Source organism: Tamandua tetradactyla, chromosome 14, assembly GCF_023851605.1.
Source record: "Tamandua tetradactyla isolate mTamTet1 chromosome 14, mTamTet1.pri, whole genome shotgun sequence".
NCBI classification, from domain to species: Eukaryota; Metazoa; Chordata; class Mammalia; order Pilosa; family Myrmecophagidae; genus Tamandua; species Tamandua tetradactyla.
The window spans coordinates 45,920,804-45,936,127 of NC_135340.1; the positions used below are offsets into that span (position 1 = coordinate 45,920,804).

At 37.4% G+C, this 15,324-nt stretch overlaps 1 protein-coding gene across 1 annotated transcript in view; it reads left to right on the forward strand.

Annotated features, from left to right (window-relative positions):
* The first annotated feature begins 227 nt into the window (after positions 1-227).
* Positions 228-15,324, forward strand: part of KATNBL1 (katanin regulatory subunit B1 like 1) — a 63,775-nt gene continuing 48,678 nt past the window's right edge. Inside the window, exon 1 of the mRNA XM_077127355.1 lies at positions 228-382. The gene's annotated coding sequence lies outside the window, so the exon portion shown is untranslated. The remainder of the gene's footprint in view (positions 383-15,324) is intronic.

Genomic DNA, 15,324 nt, shown 5'->3' on the forward strand with positions numbered 1-15,324 from the left:
CTTGGGACAACACCAAGGCACGATCTCTAGCCTGTCTGTACCGCAGGGTCTTTCATTGACTGTTATCCATCACAGTTCCCATAGCATAGTATTATTTGCTGCCCTGTAGCAAGGCGATCGTGCCCATCAGTGGCCACCAGGAGGCACTGTGGCCATGCGCCTTCTTCCCCCACCCACACCGGGTCGCGTCGCTCACGGCCGGGGGAAGAGGGGCGGAGCCTGCGAGGCCACCCGCTGGGGGAGGTATCCCGGCGGGCCGCGCGTGCGGCCGCGTTTGAATGGCCCAGAGTGGGGCCCGGCCCGGGATCCGAGGGACGCTTTAGGCAGCCGGGCGCGGTTCATCATCAGCTGAACTGAGGCGCCACGGTACCATGAGGCGCCGGTGAGTGAAGGCCGGGCTGGTGCTAGCCTCGCGCCCTCCGATGCCCTGTAGGGGCAGGGTCTCCCTGGCCGGGCCTAGAAGGGTCGTGGGCCCACCTGCAGGCCCGCGGCGGCTTCCGCTCGGTCGGGTCCGCGGCGAGGCTGCCGGAGTCGGGGTCCCGGGGACTGGGGCGAGGCCGCCGTCTCCCGGGAGGCGAACTCTGGTCTCCACGGAGCCCCCTCCCTGGTCGCGGTGGGGAAGTTCAGAGCTGCAGGCACTGGAGGCCGCCGGGATCGGCCCGCGGGGGCCGGGCCGGGCGAGGCGCGGACAGAGCCCGATGTCACTTATTTGTCTTCGGGTGGAGCGGATATTTGCACCCGGAGGACGGGGAAGAACCGAACGTGTCTGAGGCAGGTTTTCCCGGGAACCGCGTAGGCCCGGCGGTGGCATTTCCTCATTTTCTGACGGGTCCTTGGTTCCCTGACAGATGAGCCTTTGTTTAGCAGGACAAAAACTTGACATAACTGCATAAGATTGCTGATTGCAACTTTCACAACGTCATTGATTTTTTGGAGAGTTATTCTGTAACAATACTTAGTCTTTCACGACGCTCTTAAATTGGCTTAGATGACAAAGAGTTGATTTGTTTTCTTGTGGCTCATAAAGCTCCTTGAAAACAGAGGTTCTGTGTCAGTTTCTTTGCAGATTGAGAAAAACTGTAAGAGAAATTATTTCTGTAAACAATCACCACATTAACTCTTCCAAAAATTCTGAGGAACTATATCTAATAGCTTAAACGTATGTGAAATAGATTATCCTGTTTTTTGTTTGTTTTTAAGTTTCAGGTTCGAATAAGAACTCTCCACATTCAGGCTTTTACTAGGCTAATAACTAATATTGTGATAATAATGGTTAATATTTCTTTTGTGCTTTTTACACTCTAAGCGCTATTTTGAGAGCTTTGCTTTGAGACAGATGCTATTATTATCTGCATTTTGATGAAGAAACTGAGGTACAGGAAAGTTAACTTGTCCAAGGTTGGCCCCCAGCTTTTGCAGGTGCTCTACTGCCTCCATTAAATGTGACTTTTTTAGTTTCCAGAGAGCTTTAATTTTCATGTACTTCTCTCAGCTCTGGGGATATTTTGTGTGTGCCTGCGTTTGTGTACACATACGTACACACATTATCCAACAAAAACAACTGCTCAGAGTTTTGTACACTGAGCAATAAAATCCATTGAGTATTTTAAGATAAATGAAGTTTAGAAAGTTGATATTTGTGTTGTAGAATATACTTTAAATAACTTTGTATCATTTTCTCAAAGTGTAGAAAACAGAAACCTATGTATTTCTTAAAATTTCTATTTATTAATATGTGATTCTAAAATGTATTAAATGCTTACTTTTTACTCAGAATTGCTATACCTAATGGCTCCATGACAAGAAATAAAGTTCAAAAGCAAATTACTTCGTAAGAAATAAGTGTTTTACACTTTTATTACCATAGAATGTTTAAATTTCATTCATGAGTTATTAAGCTTTTGAGTGTCTGTATTCCGTGCTTTGATTACCTCTGTGCCTAGCATGGCAGGCCCAATCAGCTTTACAAAAGAGATGTACCAGGGCATCAAACCTGAAAAAAGCAATCTGATTTTAAATATGAGGTTAACCAAAAATCTACATAGTGCTCTTTAGGATAGCAGGTGTATGCAGGACTGATTTGAGTGAATCAGTAAAGCTTCTGCAGGGAGTTGACAATTGAAGAATCTTTATGGAGCATTTAATGGAAATGTAGAATGGTAGTTTTAGTGAGGGAATAGTGTATTCAGAGATCTGGAATAGAGTATGAAAATGATTTTTCTAGGAAGCAGTCTGGTCTATTTGGAAAGTTTCTGTTGAGAAAAATCAGATTATATGGGGCAAGAATATAAGGAGTGTTGTGTAAGACGTACATTAATGAGGTTCAGGTTTGATATGTATGTTTATGAGCAGAAGTGAAGTAAATGCCTTTTAACATTTGAAAGTCAGTGGTTCTCAATTGGGGGCGCTTTTGCCACCCTCCCTTCCCACTGCCCCCCACCCTCACCCCTCCTAGCATTAGGCAATATCTGGAGACACTTATTGTTATCACAGCTGGGCTAGAGAGTGCATGCAGCATGTAATGATCCGGGCCAAGAATGCTACTAATATCCTATAATAGCACAACACCCCATAAGAGCTACCTCAGATGTCAGTACTGCTGAGATTGAGAAACTGTTTTAAGTTGATTGTTTACGTGGCTAGCCTCTGCTTGCATGTGTTGTCTTAGGAATATAAGTATGAATGATGAATTTTGGCAGCATGAGTAAAAGTGTTATTAAAATTGGGTGGAAACCAGTGTAGAGACCTCAGGAAAGAGGCTTTTGTTGGAATCTTGGAAGGACAGCATGGAGATAACAATGAGAATGGACAGTAGTTGTAAAATGAAACATTTACTTAAATAGTATTTTTTTTCTAAATTTAAAAATAATTCCTGTTCATTGTAGGAAATGTAAAGAAAATATTGAAAATAAAAATCATTTATAATCACCCTTAGAACATCTTAACATTTTGATGTGGTGGTTCCTTTCAAATTTTTTTTTATGCCGACAGCAGCTTTCCTTTTTATAAAACTGGGATTATACATTTTTCTCCTCTGTGTGTGTATGTGTGTGTGTTTTAGACTTTATTGAGATATATTCACATACCATATATTCCATTCAAAGTATACAGTCCGTGTCTCACAGTATCATCATCTCGTTGTGCAATCGTCACACTCACTTGTTTTTTTTTCTTGACTCAGCATATCATCTTTTTTTCCATTCTTTGAAAAATGTTCTTTTAATGGTTGTTGCATTATTTTGTGTGTTCTTTTGAAATTTGGATATGTTTTATGCTTTGTATTCAAAAGAGACATTTTGAAGAAAGAAATATTAAATATGATGACTGATTAACTGCCAAAAACAATGGGATAAAAGTCTCTGAAGTTTTGAATCTGGGAGCTAAAAGAATGGCAGAAATGAATTGGGTTCTCATGATCGTTTTCATCATACATATGTATGCCGTCACTCACAGAGACAGGCAATGAGATTTTAATGAGAACTGACCCTTCGTGTCTGTTTTTTACATTCTTCCTAAAACTCTTTTATCTTCCTAAAACTCTTAATCTTCCTTTTATTTTTTTTAAACTTTGTTTGTTTTTGTTTTAAACTTGTTAAGTTCTTTTTCCTTTCCCCCTTTTTGGAAAGGTTTTTAAAATATTTTTTCTATTGAAATAACTAAATAAGACGTAGGTTTGTTCATGAATTTTTACTGAGAGAATAAAGGACTATGTTTTTAAATAATAGATTGTTGTATTTTTACAAGCAAGATGTGAATATAATTCCTTTTGGGGAGGAAGGAACTATCTTTAAGAATGCTTGTCCAGTGATGGGATAGCTCACCAGTCAATGTTACATTAATGAATTATGAATCATTATACTTGCTGACCTATATTAGTTAATTTGTTGCTTTCTGAAAAATGTATTTAGAGAAATAAATTTAAAAAAAAGACAAGTGGGCAACAGTGGCTCCATGACAGAGTTCTTGCCTGCGATGCCGGAGACCCAGGTTTGATTCCCGGTGCCTGCCTATTTTAAAAAAAAAAAAAAAAAGCTTACACCTACAAAGTGATAGGGTAAAATCTGACTTTTCTTTGCTAACTCCAATTGTTTTGAATACTGTTTGTTGCCCATCTCCAAGTTTCTCATTTATAGCTTGTATCCAGCAACCTTGGAGAAGTTTTGTATCAAATTTCTCATACCTGTTCTTGGGTCATGATGGGGGTAGAGGTGGGAGAAAGGGCTTTTGGAAAGGTCTCCCCATTTTGCCTCTTTCATGTAACCACCTCTGTCTTCTTCAGTTCATACACTGCCTGAAATTCCTTTTGGTTTAAACAAGTTACTCAGGAACCTACCACCTGTGATGAGTCATGCTTATTACAGCATGGCCTCCTTTCTCTAGCATAACCTTAAAATGGGCAGCTTGGTGTTACAGTGAGAAAGGCAGTAAAACTAGAAGTCACAGTTCTAAGCCTGGCTCTCCTCTTGGATATTCTTGGACAAATTCCTTAACTTCATCTGAAAGATTGAAATGATCTCCAAAGTCCTTTCCAACTGTCAGATTCTGTGAACTTATGAAGTTTTTGCTTTTCAAAAGGTAATTACCAGACCTATTTGGCGAGGGTGTGTTTATTGGTTTTCTTTCTCTTGGAAACACTGAAATTATCTAAAATTGAGAATGTTGATGTACTGTGGACTTTAGGTCTTCTACATGATGCGCGATTAATGTAGGTGGCTGAAGGATGCACTGAGGGAGAAGTAGATTGGCGAATGATGGTGTATACTTATGAATGAAGGTTGTGCTGCTACAAAAAAGGAACAAAGTCGTGAGGCGTGCAATGATGTAGATGAACATGTGGGACATTTGGTGAAACAAAATAAACCAGAAACAAAAAAAACAACAATGGTATGGTCACCTTTAGAAAATGCGTATAAGAAAACGGGCCTAGATTGTAAGCTTTTAGAGCAGTTACATTAAGTCTGGAGTGGTGATTATTATTTCTGGATTTTGAGAGGCTGTTTTATATATATAACCTGCCGAACAGGTTGGGGTTAAAGTAATTCAAAACATAAGGGCAAGGAAGACAGTGTCTGTATTTTAGAACCACACGTACTCTTTGAGACCAATGGAAGAAAGGTTTATTTGGTCTGGAACTGAAATTTTCTGTACTGCATAATCTAATTCAACTTATCTGTATAGTGCATTTGAACAATTGAAACACAGGGAGCACAGAATAAGAAAGAAGACCTTTAATCCTGTTTAGATCATCGTAATACCTGGATAACATCCTAGAGTATATTAAGCAGATAATCAAAAAGTATTGGCAAAGTCCCTTGAGGGATGGGAAAAAGAACATGGAACTATTAAACCTTACCATCAGGGAATCCCCTGATACTGTGTCAAACTTTTGGGACACCCAAATCAATAGGCCATGTCCTCGATCATGAGGCTTACTCTTGTGAAGCTTATGTAGGTAGTGGGGAGGCTTCAACTACCTATAGGTATACTTAAGAGTTACTTCTGGAGGACCTCTGTTGTTGCTCAGATGTGGCCTCACTCTCTCTAAGCCCAACTCTGCAAGTGAAATCATTGCCCTCCCCCCTTTGTAGGACAAGCCGTTCAGGAGGTGAAAGTCTCCCTGGCAATGTGGGAGATGACTCCCAGGGATGAATTCAGACCTGGCACCCTGGGATCAACAATTACATCCTGACCAAAAGCAGGAAAAGAAGTGTAATTAATAAAATATCAGTGGCAGAGAGTATTCAAATAGAGTCAAGAGGCTACTCTTATGCAAGCTTCAGGTAGACCTTGCTACCTATCATAACCTGCCAACCCCCAACCAAAACCATTGCAGCTAATCCTAAAAAACACATAGGGCAATATGTAAGATTTCACAAGGGTTCCATGCACTATAGTACTTTCCAAAAACCTACAACCTCCAGATGGTTCCCTGGTCCAGATAAATCTTGAAACCTAGCCAAGCCAATTAATAAGGGGAATTAAATTGCTATCTCTTTTAGTCTCCAGTATTTTAGAGCAGCTAGAAGTAAAAACCTAAAATTGTGAAATTGAAACCCATGTCGAAGTCTGAAATATGTTTTACAACTAATTGTCGTGCTGTGCTTTGAAATTTGTGGTGTTTTTGTATATATGTTATTTTTCACAAAAAAAGAAGGAAAAATAGTTAGTTGTGATGCTAACAAAATATTTAAGCCCTCTAGCTATATTCTGGAGCAGCTAGAAGGAAGAATGTGAGAGGATCATATGGTAGCCCATGACAAACTCTGGGATGTGTCCTGTAACCACATGTTGAAGAATGCTTTGAAAACTATTGCTTTTTTTTATTTCTTTGCTTTGTGTATATGTTATACTATACAATGAAAAAAGTAATTACCAGAGGGGTACCAGATCATGCCCCATTTTAATGCTTTTTATTCCCAAATCCATGAATGTGACTTGTGACCAGAGACAATATCAAGTGTCCATAGATCACAAGATATCCTGCCATGAAACCCAATGCTTTATTTCCTTCTATAAAACAAATGCTTAACTCTATTATTAAATATTATTGACATTTATGAAATATTATGAAATAAATAAGGAAATAGAACAGAAACCAATGTAAGCCACCAACTTAATAAGATGCTGTTTAATAAAATGTTAAACAGCATTTCATTCAGGTTGTTTGTAAAATAAGTGTTATTTATAAATATATTCACATACCCTATTATTCACCCCATTAAAGTGTACAACTCAGTGGTTTTTAGTATATTCACTTGGTTTATCTCTTACTGTCACATTTCTATGGTCTAGGTTCCTTACAGTACAAACTCTCCTAACTTAAATGTGCTGGCTTCAGTCTCTGCTTCATCATGCATTTATTTCTCATCTGTATTTATCCCACTGTTATCAAATCTATTGTACACATTATTTAATCTATTATATTTTTCAGATGTAATATTAAATTTCATTGTTTTCTATGGTTAGAAAAAAGATAATTACCTCTGAGAAGGCTATTAGTCTCAGCGTTAATCACAGATTTCTATTAGAGGTGTTTGTAAAGAATTCCAACATGATAGGATTGGGGAAGGGATTTTAGAATATAATTGAAAACCACTAGAATATAAACTCCAGCAGGCCAGGGTTCTTTGTTTCGTTCACTGATATTTTCCCAGTGCCTAGAACAGTAGTTAGCTCATAGCAAGTACTTAATATTTGTTGATTGTGTAAAGGAATGAAGGAATGGGTTGTTGTTGAAGAGAGGCAAACTCCCTGGAAAACTGCACAGGTGCTCTAAGAACTTTGAAAGAACTCAGACTTTTAAATGACCAGATTACAACCCAGTCACTCCTACAATATAAAAATACCTCATAGTGGTAGTAAAGAATTCATTACTCACCTGGTTGCCTTTCAGAACTATTAAGCAATACTACCTTGACTGCCCTCATACACAGAAAGGACATGTTTGTCCATCACCCGATATTGCTTTTGTGCCAGCTGGACATTCCAGTATGCCTTTCATATCACTTAATGTCATCATCCATAGTCGTATATTTACTGTTGTAGCAAAAATAAATTACATGTATTGGTTCAAATTTGGTTTTTCATTTATGGAGGATTCCTAGCACAGCAGTTGAGAACTAGTACTCTTGGCCTTCTTGTTTCTATCACTCTAATTCCACAACTGCCATATAAATCATGTTCAAGAGCAGTTTTATATCATATGATTCCTATACAAAACTTTGTATAAGCCTATTTTGTCTATCAATTAAAGTCTAGATTCCTGACCAGCTTCAGGTACTTCTCCAAGTTAGCTGGTCTGTCTTTCTAGTGTAGTTTTCCCTATAGTGACCTGAAGTCAATAATTATCCATTTATTAATTGTAAGTTGGTACAGAAAATAAGACAAGAAAAAGCACAATTACTCACCTAAAAAGCTCATTTCCAGATGAGAAAAGGCAGGGAGCAGGATTCTCAAGAATCCTGTATAGGGCGGCGTTCATTATGTGAGAGAATTATTAATTTACTGAAAAACAACATCAGGGGTACGAATCCTTAAAATGTCATATAACATGGCTTCCCCCTTCCCCCCTTTTCTTTATTGGTAGACCTACTTGGGAAACCTAAGTAATAATCAGAAGATTGTTATAAAGGGAATTAAGGAAATTCAGTACATATATTTAGTGGCATCAGTTACACTGCAAATGACTAGTTACTGGGACTAAATCATTCTGTGCCCACAACATTGCCTGAAGGTTTGTCAGTCTGAATGGGCTACATTATACTGCAGTAACAAAAAAAAAATCTCAGTGGCAAAGGTTTGTTTCTTCTCAATTTATGTTTTGAGGGTTGACTGGGAGCTCTACTCTAGTTTGTCCTTGCTCAGGTATGTGTATAGACAGAATCTTACCCTCTGGCCTGTTGCTGGCTATTGTGTATAGAGGGAAGGTAATGGGGTAAGTCACACAAACTGGCTGGTAAGGCTTCTGTTTATAGTTCATTGGCCAGAGCAAGTTATATGACTTCAAGGTGGCAGCATAGTTCGTTGGCCAGAGCAAGTCACATGACTTCAAGGTAGCAGGGAAATATAAACTTATCATGTATGTGAAAGGAAAACTGCAATATCAGGGTATGGTTCAAACATCCACCACATCTGCACACTCTCACATTGACATTTTTGTGTATGTTCTTACTATTATCTCCTGACTGACCATGATATTTTATGGTAGACATATCTTTCTTTAGCTGTGCCCCTTCATTCAGCATCTGATTATTAAGTACCTACCATATGCCAGCCTCTGTTTTAGATATAGTGGACACGGTCCCTGCTCTCCTGGAGCTCACATTCTATTGGTAGGGCACAAACAATAAGCAAAGACACAATCTAATTTCAGGTAGTAATAGGGAAGGAGAAAAAGAACAAGGGGTTGCTACAGAGCATTTTTTTTTTGAAATGTATTTTTTTTTAACTTTCTTTATTGTATAGTATAACATATATATAAAGCAAAGAAATAAAAAAGCAATAGTTTTCAAAGCACTCTTTAAACAGCGGTTACAGGATAGATCCTAGAGTTTGTCATGGGCTACCATACGATCCTCTCACGTTTTTCCTTCTAGCTACTCCAGAATATAGGAGGCTAGAGGGCTTAAATACTTTTTTATCATCACAATCGACTTTTTTCTTTCTTTTTTTGTGAAAAATAACATATATACAAAACTATAAATTTCAAAGGACAGCACCACAGTTAGTTGTAGAACATATTTCAGACTTTGGCATGGGTTTCGGTTTCACAATTTTAGGTTTTTGCTTCTAGCTGCTCTAAAATACTGGAGGCTAAAAGAGATATCAGTTTAATGATTCAGCATTCATATTCATTTATTAACTCCTATCCACCATCACCTTTGCTCTTTCCATACCTCACTTTAAGTTGTTTGGGCTATGGCAATTCTAAATTTTTGCTATTGAAAGGGTCTGTCACTAATAATAGGAGTAGGAAGATGGAACTATCTGATGTTCTGGAGAGACTGGGCCCTTTAGGTTTCAGGACTTAACTGGACCAGGGACCCATTTGGAGGTTTTAGGTTTCTGAAAAGTTACTCTAGTGCCTGGAACCCTTGTGGAATCGCTACAGAGCATATTTGAAAGTGAGAGTGAGTTTACTCTTGATTGGTTGGTTATGGAAGGGCTCTTGGGAGGTTAACATTTGAGCTAAGAAGCAGCAGCCCCTTGAGATCTGGGAGAATCATTTTTAGCAGAAGAGATGGCTTGGCCATTAGATGGAAATAAAATTGGTATATTAAGGACATAAGACCAGTGTGGCTGGAACATTTAGGAAGCTGATAATAGTCCAGAACAGAGAAGATGGTAGTTTGGTCTAGGATGGTGATAATAGAAATGGAAAGAGTAGGCCAATGCGTGTGTGTGGAGTGGGTCTGCCCTGGTGCTCAGAGAAAGCATGCCTTCTCCCGTGTTGTTCAGGAAGAGTCCTACCACCCCAGTGTTCTCAGAGGTTGTAGCCTGTTCCCTGGGTATTACAAAGAGTATGGCCACTGTGCATGCATTTGCAGGGATTGAGGCTATCACTCCATCAGGCCCAGAGGACAAAATATTATTCCATAGATGACTCTCAGAACTTGAAATGTAATGGAGTATGTTCTTCAGGATTTTGAAGTTGTTTGGGACCTGTGGCCCTTGTTTTCTTTCTAATTTCTCCCTATGGGAATGGGAATGTTTATCCTATGTCTGTCTCTCCTTTGTGTACTGGAAATAGATAACTTGTTCTCTAGATCTCACAGGTCCACACATGGAAGAGATTTGTGCCCCAGGACAGATCACACCCATAAATAAGTTTATTGAAACTTTGTATCTAGTATTGTTACTGAAATGACTTAAGGCTTTTGGGATATTGTAATGGAATGAATGTATTTCTCATGTAGGAAGAGCATGTCTTTTGGGGGTCTAGAGGGTGGAGTGTAGTTGATTGAATGTACCCCAGCAAAACATGTTCTTAAATCTGATCTGTTCCTGTGAGTATAAACCTATCATGAGTAGGACTTTTTCATAAGACTACTTCATTTAAGGTGTGGCCTACTTCAGTCAGGATGGGTCTTAGTCCTATATAAGAAAATTAAATTCAGACAAAGAGAAAAAAAGCACAGAAACAAGAAGCTGAACTCTATTAAACCTGGAAGAAAAGGGAGAGCCCAGTATATAGTGCCGGTCTGAATGTAAAATGGTACAACTTTAAAAACAACTTGGTACCTGCCATGCCGGAGACCTGAGTTTGATTCCTGGTGCCTGCCCAGGTGAACAACAACAAAAAAAAAACTTGGCAATTTTCTTTAAAAGTTAAAAATACACCAACCTGTAATCTAGCCATTATACTCCTAGGAATTTACCCATGAGAACTAGAAGCATATGTTCATACAAAGACTTGTACAGTACTGTTCATAGTAGCTTTATCAATGCAGCTTTAAATAGCCAAAAGGAAAAATAACCCAAATGTGCACCAACAGCTGAATGGATAAACAAATTGTAGTATATCCGTACAATGGAGTACTGTTCAGCAATAAGAGGGAATGGACTATTAATACTTACAACAACATGGACAATTGTCAAAATAATTATCCTGTATGCAAGAAACCAGACCTCTCCCCCAAAAGAGTATGTACTTTATGATTCCATTTATATAAACTTCTAGAAAATGCAAATTAATCAGTAGTGACAGAAAGCAGATCAAGTGGTTGTCTGGGCTGGGGAGGAGTTGATAGGAGTGAGAAAGAGTGACTACATAGTAGGACAGGAAACTTTTGAGGATGATTGTATAATGGTTTTATGGGTATACACATATGTCAAAACTCATCAATCTGCGCACCTTAGACGTGTATTATCAGTTATACCTCAGAGCAGTAAAAAAATAATAATTCCTTAATATCATCACAAATTTAGTCAAATTTCCATTATTCTTACAAATCTTAACAGTTTTATTTTAAAAATAAGCAATGCCCACACATTTCATTTAGTTGATTTACTTCTCAAGTTTCTTTTAATATATAGGTTCTTTTTGTGGTTTTTTTTCTTGCAAAGGAATTGTTGAAGAAACAGTCATGTGTCTTAAAGAATTTTTTACTTTCTGGGTTTTTCTAATTGCATCCCTATGGTGATATTTAATTGCTTCTGTCTTCTTTATTTTCTTTAAGCTGGTGATTGGTAACTGATAGTGAGGCCTCCACCAGATACCCAGCTTTCTACATTTGCCATATTAACTGTCTCTTACCTATTTTCTAAACAGTTGAGAGTAGGTTGAATACATCATGCTTTTCAAACTGGTAATACTTCCGTATACATTTGCTATGAATGAGATAGTCACTTATGTGACCACCTTAAATACATTTATCAAGTTCAAGAAATTTAACATTGATATAAAGCTATAGTCTATAGTCCAGTTTTTTCATTTGTCCCAATAATATCCTTTTGGACACTTTCTCCTTCATTATTAGATCCAGAATAGGAGCATGTATTGCATTTGTCATTGTTTCTTAAGTATAGCTCTCTCTTTTTTTAATTGTGAGAACATGCAACAAGAACTTTCCTTCTCATCCTCTTGCAAGCATACAATTAAGCAGGATTAATCACATTCAAAGTGTTATGCTACCATTACCACCATCCATTACCAGAACTTTCCCATCATCCCAAACAGAAATCTTGTACCCATTACCATTTTGCATTAACTCCTTACTTCCTCCACCCTTACACCCAATGACCGTATTCTATTTTGTCTCTATGAATTTTCCATATTCTAGTTATTTCATATTAATGAATTCGTAAAATATCTCACTTTTTATCTGAACTTTTTTCCATTAAGCATGATGTCTTCAGGTTTCATCCATGTTAGCATGTATCATAACTTTATACCTTTTTCTGCTGAATAGTATTCCATTAAATGTATGTACCACATTTGGTTTATCCTTTAATCTTTTGATAGGCACTTGGGTTGCTTCTACTTTTTTAGCTGTTTTGAATAATGCTTATGTGAACACTGCTGTACTGTATCTGTTCAAGTTCCTGCTTTTAGTTCTTTGGGGTGTATACCTAGAAGTGGCATTGCTGACTCAGGTTAAATTTTGGGCCAAGAATATGTTATAGTAGCATTGTGTAGTATTTCCTATTGTATCACATTAGGGGGCACACATTGTCTTGTTGTCTCCACTTTTCTGTGGTGTTAAGATTGATGAATGAGTTTAGTTGTTGTCAACCTAATCTATCCATTATAAAGTTCCCCCAACAGTTTCTGTGTTTATGCTTTCTATTCACAACCAAATTGAACTCTAGGTGCCATTTTAAGAGCATTTCTTTCATTTTATTTTAACTATCTACTATTTGTCCTTCAGGACTCAGATATAATGTGACCAGAGCTGTATTCCCAGATGTTACTCCCAGATGCTTCTCTGCCCTTCAAATTAGATGTACTGCCTCTGCTGTTCAAGTATCTTGTTCTATCTGGTTCCCTGTTTGTACTATTAATTACAGTCCATAGTTTACATTAAAGTGTATTTTTTTGACATTGCATTAGCGTAGTACATTTCCTTTCATTCATGAAAGAACATTTTTATAATTGTACTATTAGCCACAGTCCATTTTTTACAATAGTATTCATTGTGATGTACAGTTCTGTTTTATCTTTTAATTTTTGTTTTAGTAACATATATTCAACCTAAAATTTCCCCCTTCTAACCACATTCATGTATCTAATTCCATGCTAATTACACTCACAATGGTGTGCTACTACCACCACTATCCAGTTCTGAAATTTTACAATCAACCCAAATAGAAATTCTGTAGAATTTAAGTATTAACTTCCCATTTCCTACCCCCAACCCAGCCCCTGGTAACCTATATTCTAGATTCTAGCTCTATTTCCTATGTGTGAGATTATACACTATTTGTCCTTTTGTGTCTGGCTTATTTTACTTTATATGATGTCTTCAAGATTCACCCATGTTGTTATATGAATCAAAACTTCATTCCTTTTTAATGCTGAATAATATTCTATTATATGTATATACCACATTTTGTTCATTCATCAGTTGATGGACACTTGAGTTGCTTTTCATCCTTTGACAATTGTGAATAATGCTTTTGTGAACATCGATGTGCAAATACCTGTTTGAGTCCCTGCTTTTAGTTTTTTTGGGGTATATGCTTAGTAGAGGGATTGCCAAGTTGTATGGTAATTCTGTACATAGTTTTTTAAGAAACCATCAAGCTGTTTTCCATAGCAGCTGTACCATTTTACATTCCCACTAGCAGTGAATATGTTCATATTTTCTGCATCTTCTCCAACACTTGTAATCTGGGTTTTTTTAAATAGCTTCCATTCTAGTGGTTGTGAAATGGTATCTTGTGATTTTGATTTGCATTTCTCTAATAGCTAATGATGTTGAGCATCTTTTCATGTGCTTTTTAGCCATTTGTATAACCTTTTTGTAGATGTCTCTATTCAAGTCTTTGCCCATTTTTTAATTTGGTTGTCTTTTTATTACTGAGTTGTGAACCCTTATGGGGTTTAATATCCAAATGTTTTCTTCCATTGACTAGGTTGTCTTTTCACTTTTGTGATAAAAATTTTGATGAGATCCCATTTGTTTATTATTTTCTTTTGTTGCTTGTGCTTTGGGAATAACCATTACTTAACACAAAATTCTGAAGATGATTTCCTACATTTTCTTCTAGGAATTTCCTGCTTCTTCTATTTAGGTCTTGATCCATTTTGAGTTAATCTTTGCATATGGACATCCAGCTCTCCTAGCACCATTTGTTGAAGAGATTATTTGTTCCCAATTGAGTAGACTTAACAGACTTGTCAAAAATCACTTCACTGTAGATGTGAGCGTCTATTTCTGAACTCTCAGTTTAACTTCTTTGATCCTTGTGCCAGTACCTTGCTGTTTTTTTTTTTTTTTTTTTTTTTTAAAGGAAAGACAGAGAGAAGGAAGGAAGGATAGAAGGAAGGAAGGAAGGAAGAAAGGGAAACATCTTTTAAACATTTTCTTGTTTTATTGTATTTTGTTTTTCCGTTTTTTGTTACATGGGCTGAGGCCGGGAATCGAACCGAGGTCCTCCGGCATAGCAGGCAAGCACTTTGCCCGCTGAGCCACCGCGGCCCGCCCAATACCTTGCTGTTTTGACTACTGTATCCTTGTAATAAGTTTTAAAGTCAGAACTGTGAGTCCTCCAACTTCATTCTTCTTATTCAAGGTGCTTTTTGAGTGTTTGGATCCTCTTAGCTTTCCAAATGAATCTAATAATTGACTTTTCCATTTTTGCAATGTAAGCTATTAAAATTTTTATTGGGATCACATTGAATCTGTGAATCATTTTGGGTAATATTTATATCAAAATTCTTGAACATAGAATGTCCTTCCATTTATTTAAGTCTTCTTTTATCTATTTTAGCAAAGGTTTGTAGTTTTCTATGTACAAGTCCTTTACATCCTTGGTTAAATTTATTGTAGATATTTGATTCTTTTAGTTGCTATTGTAGATGGAATTTTTTTTCTTGATTTCCTCTCAGATTGTTCCTTACTAGTGTTAGAAATACTACTGATTTTTTTCTATGTTGCTCTTGTATCCTGCCACTTTACTGAATTTATTTATAAGTTTTAGAGAAGTTTTGTTATATATTTTTCAGGACTTTTTGTATATAGGATCTTGTCATTTGCAAATACTGAAAGTTTTACTTCTTTTCAAATCTGGATGCCTTTTGTTTCTCTTTCTTTCCTAAGTGTTCTGGCCAGAACTTTTAGCACATGTTGAATAATAGTGGTGAAAGTGGACATCCTTGTC